The sequence below is a fragment of the Parasteatoda tepidariorum genome, chromosome 7 (assembly GCF_982258835.1).
Source record: "Parasteatoda tepidariorum strain Cologne lab strain chromosome 7, Ptep-v5.0, whole genome shotgun sequence".
NCBI lineage: Eukaryota > Metazoa > Arthropoda > Arachnida > Araneae > Theridiidae > Parasteatoda > Parasteatoda tepidariorum.
The window spans coordinates 90,498,764-90,520,867 of NC_141761.1; positions in this window are offsets into that span (position 1 = coordinate 90,498,764).

The window sequence follows — 22,104 nt, forward strand, 5'->3', positions numbered from 1 at the left end:
TTTTATAATCAAAAGTATTTGTGAAAGTGACTATTTAATTTTTAGTATTGTTTTATAGAAATTTTGATAAAATATGCTCAAAAAATGTATAATTTACGCTAGTGGTAATTTTCATGCTATCTCTGAGATACATCTTTATTGCTTGGAAAACTCTTTCATATTAAGTCAGGCCAAGGCCCTATAAAATAAAGAATAGAAACGCTTTAAATGGAAACTCTCAAAACTTTTAGTTGAGTTTTAAGTATTTAGTTTAAACTTAAAACATCTGAAATAGGAGAGCCAAGCATTCCTTCAAAAATAAGTAATAGGCATGAAAGATAAAGTCGAGTTTCATTCTAAACTCGTTTCATGTTTCCTCTTTAGTGCGTTCCTTTGTTGTTGCCAACTGCTTTTTAGATCTTTTCATTTCCTGTCCGAAAGTAGTAGAATTTTCTCATTTTCCGCCCATATGAAAGTTAGATAAAATATCTCATTTAACGCTACTATTTAAGAATGTGTTAGAAAAATAAGCCTTGATCATAAAAATTAACAAGCTAAGATCTCAACCAAAGATGTAATGTTATTTGCAATAGTATTTATTTTTATGTACCAGTATAGCGAATTTTATTTAATACTACAGTAAGTCCATTTCTAGAAATAAGTTCAGTTTATTTCCAAAAATAAGCAGTTCTGGAAAATTAAATCGAACTAAAAATGTGTTTGAATTCATCTGTAGTTAGTGAGTTTAAATCAATTACTAGAGATGAGGTTAAATGAATAACTTTAAATGAGGTTTAATCACATACTAGAGGATGAGGTCAAAGGAAAGTTTTAACTGAGTTTTAATAAATTATTAGAGGTAAGATTAAATGAATACATTTAAAATAGTTTAATTCAGTTAATGGGGATGAGATTAAATGAATAACTTTATATGAGGTTCAATCAAGCACTAGATATGAGGTTAAATTACTAATGTTAAATGATTTTTAGTAAATTACTAGAGATAAGATTAAATGAATAATTTTAAATGAGGTAAAACAAGCGTTGAAACGATGAGGATAAATGAATAACTTTAAATGAGTTAAAATTAATAACTAGATATGAGGTTAAAGGAATAATTTTAAATGCGTTTATATCAATTACTAGAGATGAGGTTAAATGAATAACTTTAAATGAGTTTAAATCAAGCTCTAGACATGAAGTTAAAAGAATTAATTCAAACGAGATTGAATCAATTACTAGAGATAAGGTTAAATGAATAACTTTAAATGAGTTTAAATCAATATCTGGAGATAAGGTTAAATGAATATATTTAAATGAGCTAAAATCAATTATTAGAAATGAGGTTAAATGAATAACTTAAACTCAGTTTAAGTAAATTACTAGATATGACGTTAAATGAACAACTTTAAATGAGGTAAAATTAATTACTAGAGCTGAGATTAAATGAATAACTTTAAATTATTTTAAATCAATTGCTATAGATAAGTTCAATCTCACTTTTGGATAACGGAGACTTTCCGAAGAGATTTAAGTCCTACCAAATGCATCTGTTAAGATTTCAACAAAAACCAATAAGAACTTTAACTCGATTTCAGAAATGTTTTAGAATTACATTCTTTTGAATCATTTAATTAGAAAATACCAATCATTTTATTCAAAAATATGATACAATTTGAATTTTTTTTCATATGAGTTAACATATCTTCTTTGAATTTGATCGGTTAAGTATTTTAAAAAATCGAACGTTTCTCATTTTTGGTAAACATCTACAAGAAGTAAGCAGTGACTGTAATGCATCTTACCTGTATTGTAACCAGTGCATTTAATAAATATTTCTATAATTCTTGTCAGAAATGAATTATAATGTATACAATAGTAATCGAAAACTTATATCCAAGAAAAGAAAAATCCTACAAAACCTGATTCGTCATGCATAAAAAAGGGAGAGATTAAAAACTACAAAACCTGTTTATTAATTTCCGGATGGAGGAGAAAATATAATAAGAAAATAATGGAATGACAAACATTGAACAAAAGGTATGCTTTTCCTTTTACCATGAAACATATAGTAACATTTTATAACCAAGTTAATTAAATAGTTTAGATTAAAAAGGAATGTTTTGCAAAAAAAACAATTGAATGAAAATTTTTCGCGAGATTCATGATTTCTTCTAAATTAGAGTCTTAAAAATAGATGTAACATCTTTGAAACTTCAACTGGATTTAGTTGATACATTTTATTTCATTAAAAAAAATTCTTTACTCTAAAAATAAGGCATAGAGTTTAAGATAAATTATTTCAATTTATCTAGAATAGAAAGAAGAAAATGTGAGTAAGAAAAATTTTAAGTTTAATTTAAGTTATTTTAAATTATTAATTTTAAATTATTAATTTATTATTAATTGTTAAATTATTAATTTTAAGTTATTTTAAAAGTTTAATTAAAAAAAAATAAAACAAATTTTTTCCTAAGTTTCGTTCTAAATAAAAAAAAAACTTTTTTAATCTTTAAAATACTTTCTAATAAAATTTATATTTATCCATGTAATTTTATTCAACCCTAAAAAATTTTGATATCTCAATTTTAAACGTAGTTCTAAAGAAAATAGAACAGAATTAATATATTATACTACTTATGTTGTTGCTTATCCCCTTGGTCTAGAGCTCTTGACCAAGTCCAGAAGATCATGTCGTATCAGCAAGTCATAGACAGTCTCTCCATCACTTATTAGTTGCCTCACAGAGGCACCAAATACTACCTATAGCTAAATAAAACTGCTTAAAAATCTTTCTTTGAAATATCTTTATTATTTTTCAAAGATGTCAATTAGAAACTTCCTTCAATTTTAAAATAATTATCTAGTTTTCATAAGATGGCAAATTTATGATTTCTTCAAATCAGAATCGTAAAAACAGATGTAGCATGTTTGAAATAATAATAGCACATAAACTGATACGTTTTACTTCATTAAAAAAGATTCCTTTCTTTAAAAATAAATTAAGAAGTTTAAGGAAAATTACTTAAAATTATCTAGAATTCGAAGAAAAAAATGTGAGTTAGAAAAATTTAAGTTTAACGTGTGATAAGAAAATAAAACGAAATTTTCTTAATTTTCAATTTAAATATAAAAAAAACTTCATTTGAAAACGGAGATAAAAAATTATTTCATTTTTTAATTTATTTCCAATGAAATTGAAATTTACCTATGTACTTTTATTCAAACCTAAAAAAATATTGACATTGCAATTTAAAATTAAGGAAAATAGAATTTGACTTTTTCCTTACTTTTAGAAGCTACTTAAGAGTGCAAAAAAATTTTCAAGAATAATTTAAGAAGTAAAAAGCTTCAACGGAAGTTCTTAAAAAAAAAAATTGAAACTTAGTCGGAGTGAATTACAAATCAAAGAAGTTACTTTTCGAATCCGCGAATTTAAACTTTAAAGACGTATATTTTGAAATCCTATCTCAAGAAGTCTGGAATTGAAAAGTTTCCGTTATTTCAACTGTTATTAAAGTAATAACTTTGGCGAAGTTTTTCATAATAAATATTGAAATTGAAATATTTGAAAATAGAAAAGTAAACGGAAAGTATACAACGGAATAAATTAAATTTTCCCTGCACAGTCGTAGGAAGAAGGTCTTAACTTAGAAGTTTAAACCTTTTGTAACAGAGTATATTGTGTTTTCTTAGACTTATTTTCGGTGTATGTATTTACTAAAATCAAAATGTCTGAGAGTACTAGTAAACTACTTAACAATATTTCTAAATAAACTGTCCATAAATTTAACTTTTAATTTGATAATAATTAAAAATATTATTTAATATACATGCAATATCTTGAAAATTTTGAGCTATTGTTTTTTTACTTAAACTGTTAAGTGTTAGTAGGCAGTATCACTGAAAATATAATTGGGTATAATATAGCCTACGTCACAGGTTGTGTTGTTCCTACTAAATTTAACCCATGAACGGCATTTTCTGCGAGCCTAACTTCAAGCCACAAATAAACAAACGAAGTGTTCGATCGTTTAAATAGCTGCTCGCCAGATTTTATTGCATTATAAAGAAAAGTTATTGAAACTTAATACAACTAAATAAACATCAACAACTAAAACAAATAACAACAACTACTAATAACAATAACTAAATAAACAACAACTAAATTCCATTCGTTTAGCATTGCGTCTTATGTTGTTCCTACTAAATCGAAGTAGTTGTGTTTTTTTTTCATATTATACCCGATTATTTAAAAAGATATTTTTATATACATTTATTCAAAGTATTAAATTAAACAAAATCGTAATTTCTCTATATGACATAAAAACATAATGGTTTAACACAGATTTCTATTCTTGTCGGTGCATTTTTATTGAGCAGAAAATCACATGACAGGATCCAGTTTTTCCTCATTAATTTCCATATTTTTGGTTATTATCAGCATGAAATTAATATAAGCCATATCCATAGTTTAAAGGTATATTCGCGATCGCAACGCTCGAGTACGCCGTCTAGCGGGAGCCTGTAAATATCGGACATTAATTTATCACGTTTTCATTTAGTTCCATCAAAGTCATTGACTGAATCAGACGCCATTTTTTAGCAGCAAATAGGAAACAAAATTTCCCTAAGGAAAAGGCCGAAGAACTTGAAAAAAATCTCCAGAATATTAGTAAATCTTTCAGGAACAGAACACGGCAAACATTTGAAGAAAAATTCTTCAATAATTTTTAACTTCTATTATCAACAAACTTGCAACTGATGACTTCCGATTTCGGATACTGTTACAGATGTGTGTATTAAGGTAAAATGCATTTCTTCTGTCTTCAATTCATTACGAATTAAAGTGAAGTCAACATTGCTTTCGTCATTCCAGTGAATAAATATGAATTCAGAACATACAGAATTGTAATAGTTATAGAATAGTATATATTTCTGTATCCATATAATTCGGAAAACAACAATAAAAAATTATCCAAGTTACTTGAAATAGTGCCATTTCTGCTGATTCTTAATTAATTTAAATCGTTTTCTTGGTAAGTTTTTTTTAACTTTGAAAGAATAAGTTCAACTAGAATTCAGCTATTCTGTTTTTAGCTACATATTCAAATTCATATCAATTATAAAATTTTGCTGTGTAGTATGTTATCTAAAAGTAATGAAGATATAAACTATGTATCTATTATTTGAGAATAAAGTTTTCAAACAAGGAACTTATCATTTTGGAATTCTCCGGGAATCATAAATCAGGTAAGTGCAATGATTTTTACAATAAAAAATTTGCTTGTAAATATTTTTTTTTCATTTGATGATGGTTCTCTACAGAATGGTTTTTTACGTCTGATTAAGAACTATAAGAATAATAAAAAAAGAAACAATATGAAAGTTTTTATTTCAATGTAAAGAATTCTTAAAATCGTTTTTTTATCCCAAGAATTCTTTATTTTCAGTTTTTTAGTTTATAATTTTTTGATAAAAATTGTTCTCAAAATACTTTTTTTGAAAAATTAAATGGTATAACATTATGTGTTTATGTATACTTCTTGTATATTCCAATGTTTGAAGTAATATGATTCAGAAAAGTATGGAATAAAAATTCGGTACTAACGTATTAACGCCACCGCCGCTACAGATTTGGCGGTTTTTAAGAGCCGCTAATCTACACTTAAAATTTTTGCGACAATTCATAAAATAAAACACTTTATTTAAAATCAAAATAGTTAATCGGATTTCGGTGGAAAATGAGCCGATATAGAGTTTAGCATAGATTCAAAACAATCATATCACCATATGAACTCTGATGAATAAGATTCCAAATGAAATAACATTTCCAAAACGTACGTTTACCAAGATAAAGTTTTATGTTGTGGGAATTGGTACATTTTCGTTTTTTCGGTAAAATATTTCCCTCCTGAAAAAATAAAATTGCATCTTGTTTTGTTTTTGGCAAATCCCAAAGACGAATATTCGTAGCACTAAAAATGGCGACAAAAAAGAATTGTCTTTTTTTTTTTTTTTTTTTTTTGTTTCGTCAGCATTCTTTATTTTACGTTTCTTAGTTTCTAAATAATGATTTTTATTGAAACTTGAAATTTTTTGATAAAAATTGTTGTCAAAAAACGTTGTTTACAAAATTAAATTTCATAAAATTATGAGGCTTATGTATACTTTTTGTTCATTTTAATTTTTGAACTAATATGATTCTTAAAACTATAGAATGTAAAGTTTAAATGGGCCTTTCATGTTATATCATTAAATTTAGTAATACTATTTCTCGGGCATTAGGTTTTAACTCTTATAAGAATATACATATTTTTTTCTGTTAATGTACAAATATTTTTCCGATGTGTTTTGGATGTTCCTTCTCTAATAAAAAGAGATACCATTTTGTTTTCGGTTGTATAAGAAAGAAGATCAAGCATTTTTCTTTTTTAAATTTAATAAGCCACATTAAAGAAGGAACGTTGCAATGCTACACGCTACATTAACGACGTCTCCAGAGTAACTGAATGACGGTTCATATAGAAATCGCAGGTAAGCGTCTCATACAACAACGCCCCCTATAGTTCGTTGCGATCGCGAATTCCAGTACTGCTATTGTTACGTTTTTGATTTTGATTGTTTTGTAAATTAAGAATTTAAAACGAGGAGAATTGTTTTTTTTTTTTTTTTTTTTTTTTTTTTTATCATAACGGTACATTTATAACGGTACATTTTAAAATGTACTACGGTACATTTTAAAATAAAGTTATTTGAATCAATGCTTAATTTTATTTACCACTTTACGATCATTATTTTTTGTGCAAATTACATTATTATATTATTATAGACTAGGAGGCTTCGCTCCCTGCTCGCTGGCGCTCACAAACCCCCGGAACTGCTTTCACAGTTCATTTCGGATTGCTTCGCAATCTAATGCTCGCTCATTGGATACGTTCTTAACGTCTAGTTTTTGTATACTTTTTTGAACACTGAAGACTTTTCACACTTTTCACTGTAAAAAATTCTAAACCTGTACATTTCAATATTAATTTGAAATTGCAAACAGTTCACATATTTTTCTTAATCACACTATTCTAAATTTCAGTTGTTGAGAAAAGTAACTGTTTTAAGTTTTGTTTTTAAGTTTTTCCCACCAAAGGGCTAAAGCCATGTGTTGTAAAACAATATGAAATAGTAGTCTGCCACTGAACGCCGGATGTAAAGCATCGGCTTTGATGAAGATAATTTTGTATCTTTAATTCTCTGAAGGGTGCCACCTTAATAATATGGAATCTGTAAAATGAATATATATATTTTTGATTGTTGATGAAGCCCATCATTTTGTGTTTTCATCAGTGTTCAGAAGCAGAACAACTATAAGTTTTTTATTTTATCACAAAAAAATAAAATATATAAAAACAAAGAAAAGAGTAAGAAAATGAGTATAGTCATAGAAAAAGTTAAAATTATAATTTAGTATTTGTCAGTTAAAATAAAACTTTTTGTTTAAGTCATTGCTAACAATTCAAATTTCTCCGAGGCAATTCTAAAGTATAAATTAAGGTAGTATTGTTAAGTTGAAGCACAATATTTTTAGTTTTGATGTCAACAATACAATTCAATTTTTCACAAAAACGATTGTTTCCATTGTTAAGTTCAATGTCAACAATTCAAATTTTTCTGAGGCAATTCTTAACGTCTAAATATTATTTTTTTTATGTACACATTTCTAAATGTCAGTATTCAACCACAAAACAACTTAAAGTCCTCAAATTTAGCATGAAGTTGTAAAATGTAATGAAAGAGGGTCATAGCAATAATGAAAGTAGAAGTAAAGTTAGTACTGTAAAATTAAAACAATATTTTTAATCAATCAGCCAAGTTCTTCAAGAAGCAGTTGTAGAAGTAGGTTTTTTATTTAAAACTTTTTATAGAATTTCTTTAAGAACACAATTGTTAATTTGGGCATTTGGCGATACAACACTTTTAGAATTGAAGGATTTGTTACGTCAAGCGCTCAGGTATCATAATTTTGATCTAGTTGCGCTTCTATGTCATTTTGATTTATGCTGCTAAGTTAACTTTCAAAAAATTCTATGGCTGGCAGCAGCATTTTTATTTTTTAAGTTGTTTCTTTTTTTTTCTTTTAGAATTCGTTATTTTTTTAGCGAAATGTTTTTTAACCTAACAGAATTCTTTGCCGACTGTTTTCTCTATGAATGAAGAAAATAAAGTAAACAATTAACTGTTGTGAAAAGAATCTTATTTAGTTGTACAAAGTACTTCAGTCAAAATTTGGGAGTCACGTAAGAGAATTATATATATTATATCAGAAACACAACATTAAAAGGCAGAATGCTTTGATGTTTTCAAAACAAAGCAAACGTTGCCACCGGCGGAAAAGAAATACAGCCAAAATTTGGGAGCCACATAAGAGAATTATATATAATAGATTACAGGTAAAGAGATTAAATGATTTAGAACTCCGCGATCAGCTTCATGCACAACGTGATACGTACGAAAATTGCATTTATTATATCCGTCCACTTGGTAGGCGAAAATAAACTGCTGTTTGTAGAAAATGCAACACCATGAAAGAATCATCAGAATCAAATGAAATTTAATGCAGAAACGACTTGTACTGATACAAATAAATGATGAAATTTTCAAAACAAAAGAAACAAATTAAGCGTCCGAAATCAGTATTTGGTGCAGCCACCACGCGCTGCAATAAGTGCTGCTATACGACGTGGCATGGAGTCAAACAGATGTTGAATATCTGCTTGAGGAAGAGAATTCCATATCGCTTGTATGCGCAACCAAAGTTCGTCTTTGGAAACTGCAGGACGCGGATCACGAGTGAGACGCCGACCAACCATATCCCACACGTGCTCAATAGGCGACATATCCGGCGAATAAGCAGGCCAAGGAAGAAGTTGCATGCGTTGTGCTGAACAGAAGTCTCTAACAGTCCGCGCAACATGTGGGCGTGCATTATCCTGCTGAAAGATAGCTCCAGGGATGCCTTGAAGGAAAGGAACGACTTCGGGCTGTAGCACTTCACGGACGTATCTGTTGCTATTGAGATTACCCTCAATTCGTATCAAATTGGATCGTCCATGATACGAAATCGCACCCCAGACCATAACTCCGGGTGTTCGACCACTATGTCGTTCAATAATACACTCAGGAAGGCAGCGTTGACCGGCATAACGTCTAACACGAACACGGCCATCATGGGTCCACAAATTGAAGCGTGATTCATCTGAAAAGACAACTTGGTGCCAATCAGCTCGCCAGTCTCTGTGCTCAAGAGCCCACTGCCGACGCAGCCGTCGATGATCCGCCGTGAGGGGAATCCTGTATAATGGCACCCTTGCACGCAATCCACGGCGCAGCAGACGACGACGAATTGACGAAGCCGACAATTGTACACCTGTAGCAGTAGACCAATGTGCTGCCAGCTGCCTGGAGGAAGCTGTGCGATCATTCACCGCCATGCGGAGCAGGTGTCGATCATCGCGCTCTGACGTCACCTTCTGTCGTCCAGTGCCTGTTTTTCGAGTTGTTCGGTGCTCGTCGGTCCACTGCTTCCAAACTCGCATCACTGTGGAACTGTTCCGCTGCATACGAGCTGCTATTGCGCGATAGGAAAATCCTCCTTCTCGAAGGCCGATTATCCTCCCTCGTTCAAACTCCGTAAGTTGCTTGAATTTCTTATTCTTCCGTCGTGGAGGCATACTCAGGTCTCACTAAACGTTTGCCACTAACAAATAATCATAGACTATTTTCAACGTCCCGCTACAGCACTTTATTTATACGCTTTCAGCATCAATTCAGAGGGCGCTGCGCGAGCCACGCACGCGCGATGGCTCTGAAACTTTATTAATTTGCATAATATCCTATAATTGACATTTGCTGCGAATTTCATTTGATTCTGATGATTCCTTCATGGTGTTGCATTTTCTACAAACAGCAGTTTATTATATTACGCCTTTTGAGCAATGTTCATTTTTTTAAACTCTAATGTCCATTTTTTTCTAGCACACATTTCAAGCTGTGTCCTTTTTTTTTATCTCGCAGTCTATGTCCGACAATAATAACTTCTCGAGAATCAGCCAACTACCACATCAAATATTAAACATTTTTATCGAAACTGAAACTTCAACTACATATCACTTTAATTAACTATGACTCTTTTAGCAAATAATGAACAGAATCATCTTTCTACACTAATATCGCTTGAAACTAATCTAAAAGCAAAATGGTTGAGAGGACATGAATGTTTTTGAAGAATTATAAATAATTAGAATGGTCTATCCACTTTTGTTCTTAAGGCATAATTAGCGGCAGATGCAATTTATCATCACAATGCTAGGCATATCTTCTCAAGTAGAAAAAGTAGTTTCGTTTTGAGTTTCTGAAAGCAGTTTGCTTCCGCGAAATACGTTAACAAGTCGGGAAACTAAATTAACGGAGTAAACTGGCTGCAAAAAAAACCGTTTGTAAAAGCTTTAAAGTCAAGCATAGTTAATGTTTATAAAACACTTAAATTATGCTTAATGCAGAAATTCTATTTCAGTAGCAAAAATAAGCAGTTTTAAAAACTGAAAATTAATTTCATTGCGAAAACTGAACATTTTCTCTTAGTAATTTTGTTTAAAGTATTAAATGCAACATTATTTCAAAAAGTTAGTCGACTTTGTTGATTTAAACATTTCTCATGTAATATCACAATCTTAAAGTGAAATATCACTATAAAGTGCCTCACTTACATTATATAGTAATCTGCCCGATATAGTAATCTACCTATTTATAAAAGCTTTTCCCGCCATATTTAACTTATTCACTGTTAAATTTAGTTTCAAACTAATTGAAGCAATACTAATGAATTCTCAAAGATTCTAAACATCATAATAGCTGTTATTAAATGTTTAATTATAAACATTTAATAACGAAGAATATTTCGTTGTTCGTGAAAGCGTTTATGATCGAAGTTACTGCCATTTCTAATAGCTATTAAGAACTCATTAATGCATAAGCGAATACTTAATCATAAATTCAATAAATCAAAGATCGTAAACTCTATATTTTTGAAAAGTCATCTGAGTTGCGATGATTATCTTCCAATGCATTGAAAACAGCGAATACTATTTTATATTTCTTGATATTAATGAGTAGTTGAAAAGAGCTTTTATAAAAGTAACTGCCGTTTCTAATTAACGGTATAAAATAATTGAAGCATGAACTAGCATATAATTGAAGAGTTGAGTGCTAAAGGTTTTAAATGACATTTTAAAAAATATATGTTCATTTTTTTTTTGTCTGTGAGAAATTAAAAACTTAATTTCATCTTCAAGCTTTAAACTTTTTATTTTATAACCGGTGTTGAACACTGTCAATTCTGACTGCCAATGTTCAACTCTGCAAATTAGTCATTTCTGACCCATTCTAAAAGACAAGAGAACTCCTAAATCCATTGGGACAAATTAGAGGAGGATTTTTTGATGTCACTAACCCGCATTTACGTTATATGGAGAAGAAAACTACGAAAACCTCCCATGGTTAGTCTGACATCTAGAGTGTGAGCCGGAAGCAGAATTCGTATAAACCAACCATCGCTGGGATTCAAACCTGGGCCACTTCAATGGGAGGCAAACGTTCCATCCCTTGAGGAACCGCGACTCTTAAGCGTCCAATTGGAATCAAAATCCATAATACTGATTTAATCTGCCCGAGTTATTTTTTTTTCAATAATTTCCTAAAAAAACGTTTCTTGAGGTTGAAGTTGAGTGCTTGAGGCCAAATGCAATTAGAACATTCTCCCGCTTTAAAAATGTTTAAATGCTGTCAATTAGTACCTTCATCCAAACTTATTTCCAAAATTTAACTTATTATACTTATTTCTAAAATTTCATGAATTAAATTGGAAAAGCAAATTAATGTTACATAATGAAGTACTAAATATTGGTCTTTCTCCGAAAAACCTCAATTATTTCCAATGTATCCTTAAAACTTTTTCCTGTCTCCAAAAATATATTAAGATTTTCAGTTAATACCTTCATCCACTAAGATTTCCAAAATTTAATGACTTGGATAAATAAATTAATGTTTCATAGTTAAAAAGATATTTCTCTGAGAAATCTCAACTGTTTTAAAAATTCTGATACATAAATTTCAATATCAAATGTATTTAATGACTTTCACCTAGTGTCTTCGCCCACTGAGATTTGTGAAATGTAATGACTTGGAAAAACAAAGCAATGTTATATAAAATAAGTTTTTCCCCGAGATATCTGAATTGTATTAAAAGTATCACTTAGAACTTTCTTCCCCTCCAAAAATACTTAAAAACTGATAATTAGTACCTTCATCCATTAAAATTTCCTATATTTAATGATTTGGAAAAATAACTAAATTAATGTTACGTATAAAATAAATACTAAGATCTTTCCCGAATAAATCTCAATTTTTTTTTCCAAAATGTCCTAAAGCCTTTCACTAAGCTTTAAAAGTATAATATACACAAAACAATATTCATGAGTTCCTTATCATTTATTCTATTCATTATTCCTTATCCGAAATTACGCTTTTTTTTTTAATTGTTATGAATTCTTCCAATTCAAAGAATTCTATTTATAATTCGTATTAGTTGAAAATATCCTCCAAATAAGTCATTGTCGTCCCTCGGCCAGTCTATACTTCTTTCAGTTCGTAATAAATCTTTTCGTCCCTCAAAACAAATCCTGAATAAATCTCGGATTGTGATAAATTACGATACAAAACATTTTTGCAACAAAAGTCAATCTACATCGAAGTGTAAATTTGCCATCCAGTCACTGAAAGTTAATGGCTGAGGTAACGAAGAAATAATATTTTACTTTCTCGCTTGCACGATAACTTTCAGTTAAAAGAATTTCCCATCTCTAAGGAACTTATAACTTGCGTCATTTTTAACGAACTAATTTCATTAATGTCGTTTCTAAACGTCTTAGCGAAATTACATTCTTATCTAAATTCGCTGGAAAGCATAATTATCGCTTTTTATCAAAGATCAAACATGGTGTGATTTAAATTTTAATAAAAAATCTGACTATAAGTTGTAAAGCCCAAATGATTCGAAAAATTAAATTTTTGAACTAATATTTACTTCGCTTTATAACCAGCGTTTAACATTCGACTCATTTTTGATAACCCGTTATCATTACATTACGGGTAATGATATGATAACGGGAATCAGAAAATTCTGACCGTTTCTGACTGACCGTTTTCAGTCAGAAAATACTGAAATACGGAGTGCCCGTATTTCAGTATTTTCTAAAAAAATAAGAACAGACCTTTCCATGCGAAAAATTGAAAAATATTTTGCCCAAACAAGTTCAAACTTTCAGAATTTTATTTCTTAACCGTAGTTGAACAGCCTAAAATTTGAAAATTTTGTGTCTACGACTATCGATGTTCAGTTTCATAGCCTTTTTATTTTGAATCCAACTCGGAAGACAAGAAAGCTTTTTTATCAAGCATTGGGTCTAAGTAGCCATCCTCGGTGGAGGAATTTTTTTAGGGGACTAACCCATTTTTTGCGTTATATGGAGAGGAAGACCACGAAAACCTTCGAAGGTTAGTCTAACGACAAAGGGATAATCTTGTCTGCCACTTAGAATATTTTACTTCAGAACTGTAGTCAGTGTGAGAGGGGAGCATAAGTTCTATTGATTTGCTATCTCTGGGATTCAAATCTGGGTCACGTCATTGAGAAGCGAGTGCTCTATCATCTCAACCACCGAGATTCTGTCGTAAACTAAATGAAAATTTAAACTCGTTTCAAGCAGTCGCCGTAATTTTTCAATGCTTCAAGTTTAGTGTCACAGTGGGTCAGAGGATAGAGCATTCGACTCCCAATGAGATCACCCAAGTTTGAATCAAAACAGCATCTGGTTGATACGAAATCAGCTCTCGGCTCGCACCAACCTAAGTGCTGACGTAAAATATCCTCTATGGTAGACGTGTCAAGGTTAGAATCCTCGAGGAGTTTTTCATGGTTTTTCCCTCCATGTAGCGCAAATGCGGGTAATTACATCAAAATGTCCTCCACGAAGGCTAGTTTGTCCCAGTGCTTAAACCAGGAGTTCCCTTTGTCTTCTGGCTTGGTTTTAAAATTACAAGGCTATAGAATGTAACATTGATAGTCGTGAACCAGAAAATGGGTCAACTGCTTAACTCTGGTTATGAAGTTAAGTAAAATAATCTTGAGGCAGCTCTGCTATATTTATTTTTATTCGGCACTAAAATAATGTTTTTAGTTCATTTTACCGAAAATTGATATTTATGTATTAAGAATGTATTAAATAATTTCCCGGAATAATTTAGTTTGATGAATATGCAACAATTTTATTGGAGCTCTGCATTTTTTCATTGGAGCACTGACTGTACCACCTGTACACTCCGCTCACCATGTCACGTAATTGTTTCTCCTTTGTCATTTTTTTTCCTCTCAACCCTCTGAATGCTCATTTTGTTGACCGAAATCACTTCAAAAGTTGTGCTTTTTTTCCTGCATGTTTTAAATCTATATACATGGTGGAATTAAAATATGCATTTTTTCTTCCCAGAAAAGATTTTTTATGTAGATTTTTATCACGAGAAACTAAGCAGTCAGAAGACAATTTCAGATGTTGTCACAAAAAAATATCAATTCAAATTTATCTTCATATCAATTTTGCACCACTGCCTATCGCTTTGCAAGTTTATTGAATCATGAAGACCAGGATAGCCTGGTTGGCAGAGCGTTGGACTGTGTTGCGTTTGTGAGAACAGGAGTTCGAGTTCAGCAGACCGAAGACTCCCCATGTAGCAAATGGTAACTGGTGCATGTTAAATCTGTCGGGTTACAAAGGCCTCCATGTTCCCATAACAAATCAATACCTCTGGAGGTACTGATCCAGGAGTTTCCTTGTCTTCTAGATTGGTTCAAAATTACACGGTTACGAATTTGAAATTTAGTAGTCGTAAACCCAAAATTGGGTCGGCTGTTCAACGACGGTTGTAAAAGACCTCTGGGGGTACTGAATAGAAGATTGATCATTCTCTGAATCAGATCAAAATTACGATCTGTGGATGAATGAATGGATGTATTGCCCTATAAACGGGTTTGACGTATGGGTATTGCATAAGTCAAATTCTTGGCCACAGATGGCGCCACGGGAAAGCAAGAACAATCGCACCCCCTCTGCCTTAATATCCGACGACGACAACAAAGACAACATTGAATCATGATCGGATTCATCGTGATCTGAGGATCAGTCCAAAAAATCGATATCACTCCTATCACTATCATTATCTAAATTCTATATCACTATCTAAAATCACTCTCAGAATCGGATAAATCATCAGGAATATATTCTCTGTACGTTTTCTAGCAGCCATTTCTGATTAGAAAAAGGCGGTAAACATAGTAAAATTAGTGAGATAAATACCTAATGTAGCAATTTAGTGGACGACTAACGACGTCGGTTGGTCAGAACCTAAATTAAACGTCTAATACTGTATATCATTTATTTCACAGTAAAAGCGAAATGCGCTCCTCAATAAAGGAAGAAAAACAATTGCCCGCGATAATCGCGGGATGAGCAAATTTTACTGCATTTGAGTCGCCCGTGAAAATAACGGGATGAGCAACACGAGGGTTAAAAGTCAGTATTTTCTACAAAAAGAAGAACAGTTTTTTAACAAAAGTTACTAGGAGGCTCCGCCCCCTGCTCGCTAACGCTCGCCAACCCCCGAGAATTGCTACGCAATCCTATGTGGTTCACGCCGTGAACCATGGCTCGCTGCGTTCGCTCGCCAATGAACACAATGTTCTAGCACAAAGATATAGTATATTATCATCAAAGACATAGTATTTTATCATCAAAGACATAGTATTGTACTTATGTAGAAGAATTCAATCAATGTTCTTATTGGCTTTTAAAAAAGTATATTAGCTATTTAGATTGTACATGGTGAAAAAATCAAAACATTAGCTAAATGAGAAACATATTAGCAAAATAAATTATCAAATATTGCAGTTACTCACCTAAATTCAACTAAATGTGTATAATAAATTAGTTAATGCTAGAAATTCTGAAAGTTTTAGAAAAAAATTTTATTATTTTAAAATATAAACTTTAAACCCTAACTTTTCCTTGTGAGATAATAACCCTCAAAAAGTCTTTCATTTTCAAGAACACAAAAATTTGTTTTATCGCCAAATGAAATATTTTTTGGTGATCAGCATTATTGAAATCAATTTCTATATTAATTAACATTTGTGATAAAGTACATAACATTTTAAAACAATAAGGATGTTTTACATACAATAAATTAAAATGCATGGCTGTTAGCATTACCCGAGAAATACCAAGTGGAGGTCGCCATGCTGCATTTCTAAACGGGGAGTTTCGATTTTGGCAGTTCCAATTGCCTACTGCCAATAGAAGTTTAAATTAAATTTTTTCCAAAAAACATTTTTTTCTGCAAAGCTCTAAAAAATTAACACTAAGCATTTAGAATTTCTTTGAAAACACAATTATAGATTTGGCATCTTGGAGCAATTACTGAAAGGCTGTCAAATGACTTAACTCTTGACAGGCCAACATAAAGTTGTCCATGACTAAAAACTTGTTTAGTCAATACTAAACTGATTTTCTCAAAAGTCTGACATTCCATTTCTTGGGCTCTTCGAACACGTTTTCTTTCCCTAGTGAAGCCCTAGCAGCTTCACTAATATTCTGCATTTTAAAACGTGAAAATTCAATGCATAAATAAACGCGAAATATAAAAAAATTCAATGCATTCAATACAAACACTTAGACGTTTAGGTAGCTCCCAGTAGAAAAATATCAATTCAACAGCGGCCTTTTAAAGCATTCTCACTTCAATTAATTAATTAATTCCTAATTGGGTATAATATAGCCTACGTCACAGGTTGTGTTGTTCCTACTAAATGTAACCCATGAACGGCATTTTCTGCGAGCCTAACTTCAAGCCACAAATAAACAAACGAAGTGTTCGATCGTTTAAATAGCTGCTCGCCAGATTTTATTGCATTATAAAGAAAAGTTATTGAAACTAAATACAAATAAATAAACAACAACAACTAAAACAAATAACAACAACTACTAATAACAATAAACAACAACTAAATTCCATTCGTTTAGCATTGCGTCATATGTTGTTCCTACTAAATCGAAGTAGTTGTGTTTTTTTCATATTATACCCAATTGAGTTTAAATTAAATATTATCATGTTTTTAGGGCATGAATCTGAATTGAACAACCTGATAATGCTCACTCTGGTTATTGATTCTGTTTTTAAAAGCGCTATATATTGAGCCCCCTAAGCTAGATTTGGCATGTGACATTTTTAGCAGCAATCATTGGTCAATTTCCTAACGTTGCCATTCGGGGAGTTGTAATGAGGCTTTTTTTTGGTGCCGTGTAAGTGAAATATATATATATATATATTGTAGTTTTGAGCATGAATATTTTGTCAGTATGTTAATACTCGTAGTAACGAAATGAACGATTAAATGTGTTTGAAAAGTACTTAACTGGACTTGAAAAAAAATTAACTTAAAAGAATAAAGGATGTGTGGCTCAATAAAAAAAAATGAGAAGGAAATTTACTCCTGAAGGAGTTATAATAGTTCAAGTAGAGAGAGAAAATTTATCGCACTCATACTGAACTTTTTTTTAAAATTTATTTATTTAGAAAAATTTCATTTCCATTGTTATGATAAATATCTGGCAACAACTAATCTCGCTGTATCTCTTACTCTTTTTGTCACTTTTGACAGAAACTCAAGCGCGAGCTTATAAAATAAATATCTCGAGAGAGAAAAATAAATGTTTCTAGAACAATTAACAAGTTTTTTTGCTTTAAATGGATATTTAAAGCAAAATAAAGTAAAAAACATTAATGAAAAAATCTCTTCAAACTGTTAAAAAACTTTTGTGAAAAATATATTTCTTACATACAAAAGTCTTAAAGCAAAATTAATTTGAAAATGTTGAAATGGATATCAGGAAATTTTTTCTGCTAAATAATTAAAATATATAAACTGAAACTATAAAAATCTGGATATTGTTTTAGAATAATTAGTACTTTCTTTAATTTATCTTAATTTTAAAAAACATGAGATATTTCCTAAATAAAACTTAATACATGATGTAAGAATTGATTAAAAAAATATTACTCATCCTTTCCTTAATGATTCCCCTGACCACCTGTCTATAGTGACCGTAAAAGCAATGCCCCGACGAATTACATATACATTTCTCTGTATATGACACTGTCTCTGTCTATTGTTTTAGAATAATTAGTACTTTCTTTAATTAATCTTAATTTTAAAAAACATGAGATATTTCCTAAATAAAACTTAATACATGATGTAAGAATTGATTAAAAAAATATTACTCATCCTTTCCTTAATGATTCCACTGACCACCTGTCTATACTGACCACAAAAGCAATCCTCCGTCGAATTACATATACATTTCTCTGTCTATGACAATTAATACATTTTAATGTCTGTGAAGAAATATTAAATCGATCATAAACACCGTAATTGAATTATTAATACACGTATTCATGACATTGTTACAAAAGAGCTTTTATTTATTAATATCATTTTTTTTTGTTTATTAATATTTTTTAAGTGACCAGAAAAGGATTTCAATTATCTAAAGTGTTTGGTCTTTATCATTACCCCGTTCGCATTTATTAATATTCTTTTTTCGAGCGTCTAGGAAAATATTTTAATTACTCGAAGTGCTTGGTCAATTCAATTCTCCATTTTTTCCTCTTCTTTTTCTTCTTCAACTTGACAAACGCTTCAACTTTCTAAGCATTTACTACTCGAACAATTAATGCATTTTTAAAAAGTTATTTAATTAAATGCACCTGCCAGTCTCACTCTAAACTATAGCATCAGAAATAACCTTTAGTCTCTGCCGGGCATTTGTTTTCGCAATTATTAGTTCTTTACATGTGAAAAAATGAAAAATATTTAGCCCCAACAAATTCAAGCTTTCATAATTTAATTTTATTTTTTAACCGTAGTTGAACAGTCGACCCGATTCTGAGTTTACGACTGTCAAGTATCAACTCCGTACTTTCGTAATTTTGAACCCAATCCAGAAGAAAAATCTTAAATCAAGCTAACTAACCATCATGGAACTAAACCGCATTTGCGTTATATGGTGATAAATTAAAAGCCACGAAATTCTCAAACGGTTAGCCTAACGACAAGAGGATTCTGATCCGTAATTCATCTACCACTGAGGATATTTTATATCAGCACTTTGGTTGGTGCGAGTCAGGAGCAGAATTCATATCAACCAGTCAATGCTGGGATCTCGTAATTTTGAACCCAACCCAGAAGAGAAGAGAACTCTTGTAACTGAATCTCATTGGGAGACGAGCGCTCTATTCTCTGAGCCATCAAAAAAATATTTAAAAAATATTTAGAGGGGCCTTTTGACAAAAATTGTCAATTTTTTGGAAGCCAATTTTGTTTACGTGTAACGCCCTATCAAATAAAGTGGCCCTACAAAGTAAACATATTTAAAACATTAAAAAATTATAATCTGAGTAAAATTCATTTTATGTCTAATTAAAATAAGGGAATGACGTGAAAATGGAAATGAATGTTACCTAATATGCGCAGCAAGAAAGGAAACATCCACTTCCTGTAGTTCCCATGCAAAAAGGAAACAGCAACAGGAAAGTTGCCAAAAAAGAAACAACATAGCTGGCAATTATCTAAGGAGTATCTCGATCTATTGCAGGGGGAGGGGCAAATAGCGACTTGCGAGCCACATGCGGCTCTTCGATGGATTATTTGGGGCTCTCGATAAATGTACCCGAGTTCCCTTTTCATTTTCGTACTATAATATTTTAAAAAATATCTAAAAATAATATTTAAATAATATAATAATATTAAATAAAGGTAATACTATAATATTTAAGAAAAAAGGGTGTCTGGGTGGCGCAGTTGGTTTGTCGTCGGCCTTCTGAGCCCAAGTCTGAGGGTTCGATCCCCGGCCCAGACACCGGATTTTCGGGATGCAGAAAATCCTCAGCGGCCATGTCGTATGATTATGCGGCATGTAAAAGATCCCTGGAGTGCCTTATTGGCTCTTGGCATTTCCGGCAAAATTAAATTCCTAGTGCACTTTAGCATCCAAATAGCGTCTCGGTGCTGCCATCTAGTGTGGCGGAAACTAGACATCCAAATTAACATGACCAACGGTATCTCACCCATTGTGGTGGTCCTGAAAGAGTGGATACCAGCTCTGGAGAACGCACTAGGTTTGCTTATCGGCAAGACCGATTGTGCAGCTCATTGGAAGAAAAAAAAGTATTTTAAAAAATTATTATCGTTCCGTAGATGTTTCAAAATGTCTTTTAAATTACTGACAACAAATATGAAAGACTAAGTGCAACGTTGTAATAAATTTCATTTCCGTCCAAGTTAAGACTCATATGACTCATCTTGATTTTCGCCTCTTGATTTTTCTCTGAATCCATTTGAAATGAACATAATTCATGGTGAGTTTTCCATTTCCAATATAATTATGACCCAAAAAGAATCTGGAGAATTAGAATTAATAGAGATGCAAGGATATCAAGCTCTACAATTAAAATATAAGTCGACGTCGATTAGTGAATTTTGGAAATTAGTACCAGAATCGAAGTATCCTGAATTAAAAAGGGCTGCTTGTCGAATTATTTCAATACTCGGAACAACGCACTTATGTGAATCATTTTATTCCACTTTAAAATTCGTGAAATCCTAACACCGATCAGTATAATTAACCAGCATCTCAAAGAATTACTGAGAAGTGCTATCACCCAATTTTTCACCAAATTTTAAAGAATTATCAAGAGAAGTAAAATAAATGTGTTTAATTTTTAATATTTAAATTCAATACACATATTTTGTACTTTTATTTATATGTTTTCAATAAATATTATTTCTATAAAAAAAAAATTATACCTTTTTTGCATACCTTCTAAATACGTATTTAATAGCGACTCGCGAAAAATTTCAAATTTTGAAAAATGGCTCGACTATCAAGGAGCTTTAAACATATTGGCCAGTTGAACAAGAAAATTCTTGTTTGCTATAAATTATCTTCAGGTGGACCCATTTCTGCTAAAATCCATCAGTCTGTCAACCATGTTATGTTTTTGCCTCATAATATTTTACATGATCCACATTTTTTTTTTAAGAATTCTTAATATGTAGTTCAAGGTAGCGTCACGATCAGTTATGTTTTTCCTCACACATTATATATTGACGTTTTTTTTTAACTGTTAACTGCTTCAAGATGGAAAAACTTTTCATAATGTAAAGCTATTCCAAAGTCATGCGAATTGAAAAACTCCATTACTCAAACTCCGTTGATAGTTATTTTCAAAAGAATAAAAATCTGAAGTTTCATAAGATTTACCTTAAACTATTTGCGAAAAAGTCTTCATAATTAAGCGCAATCGTGTTCATAATCTCTAATTAAAGTATTTTGGAAAATAGTTTAATTAGACTTTTCTGTTCAAGTGTTGATCAGTCCATCAATTTTTGTGTGACTGCATTATTAAAAATATTGTTGAAAGATAAAGTAAGAATTTGCTGCAACAATAGTCTCTCTGTATTAGAAAAAATGTTTTCTGTTTTGAGTTTTCAATGTTACATTTTATACACTCACAAACTGGAAATTACTGAGAAACTGACTTAGAAATTTGAACAATTGACTTGAAACTACGAAGGTGTGTAGCGAAAAGGAAAGAAATTAGTATGAAATAAAAAAATTTATATATGATAATTAGTTTGAAAATGATTAACTGTTAAACGTGTTGTAATAATTATAATGAGGAACCACAGGAATGCAATTACAGAATTGATATTTGACGAGCATTTTCTTTTTTTCAAAATTCCAATTTTTTTCGAAAATTATTTCATCTTTAAGTGCTTTTTTCGCAATCCTTTTTTTAAGTTACAATTTGTTTAGTTGCGAAAAAACTATGAGACATAGAAACTGGAAATTACCAAAGTTTGCAGAAAAATGTACAAGAACACGATGTAAGAAAAAAAATTAG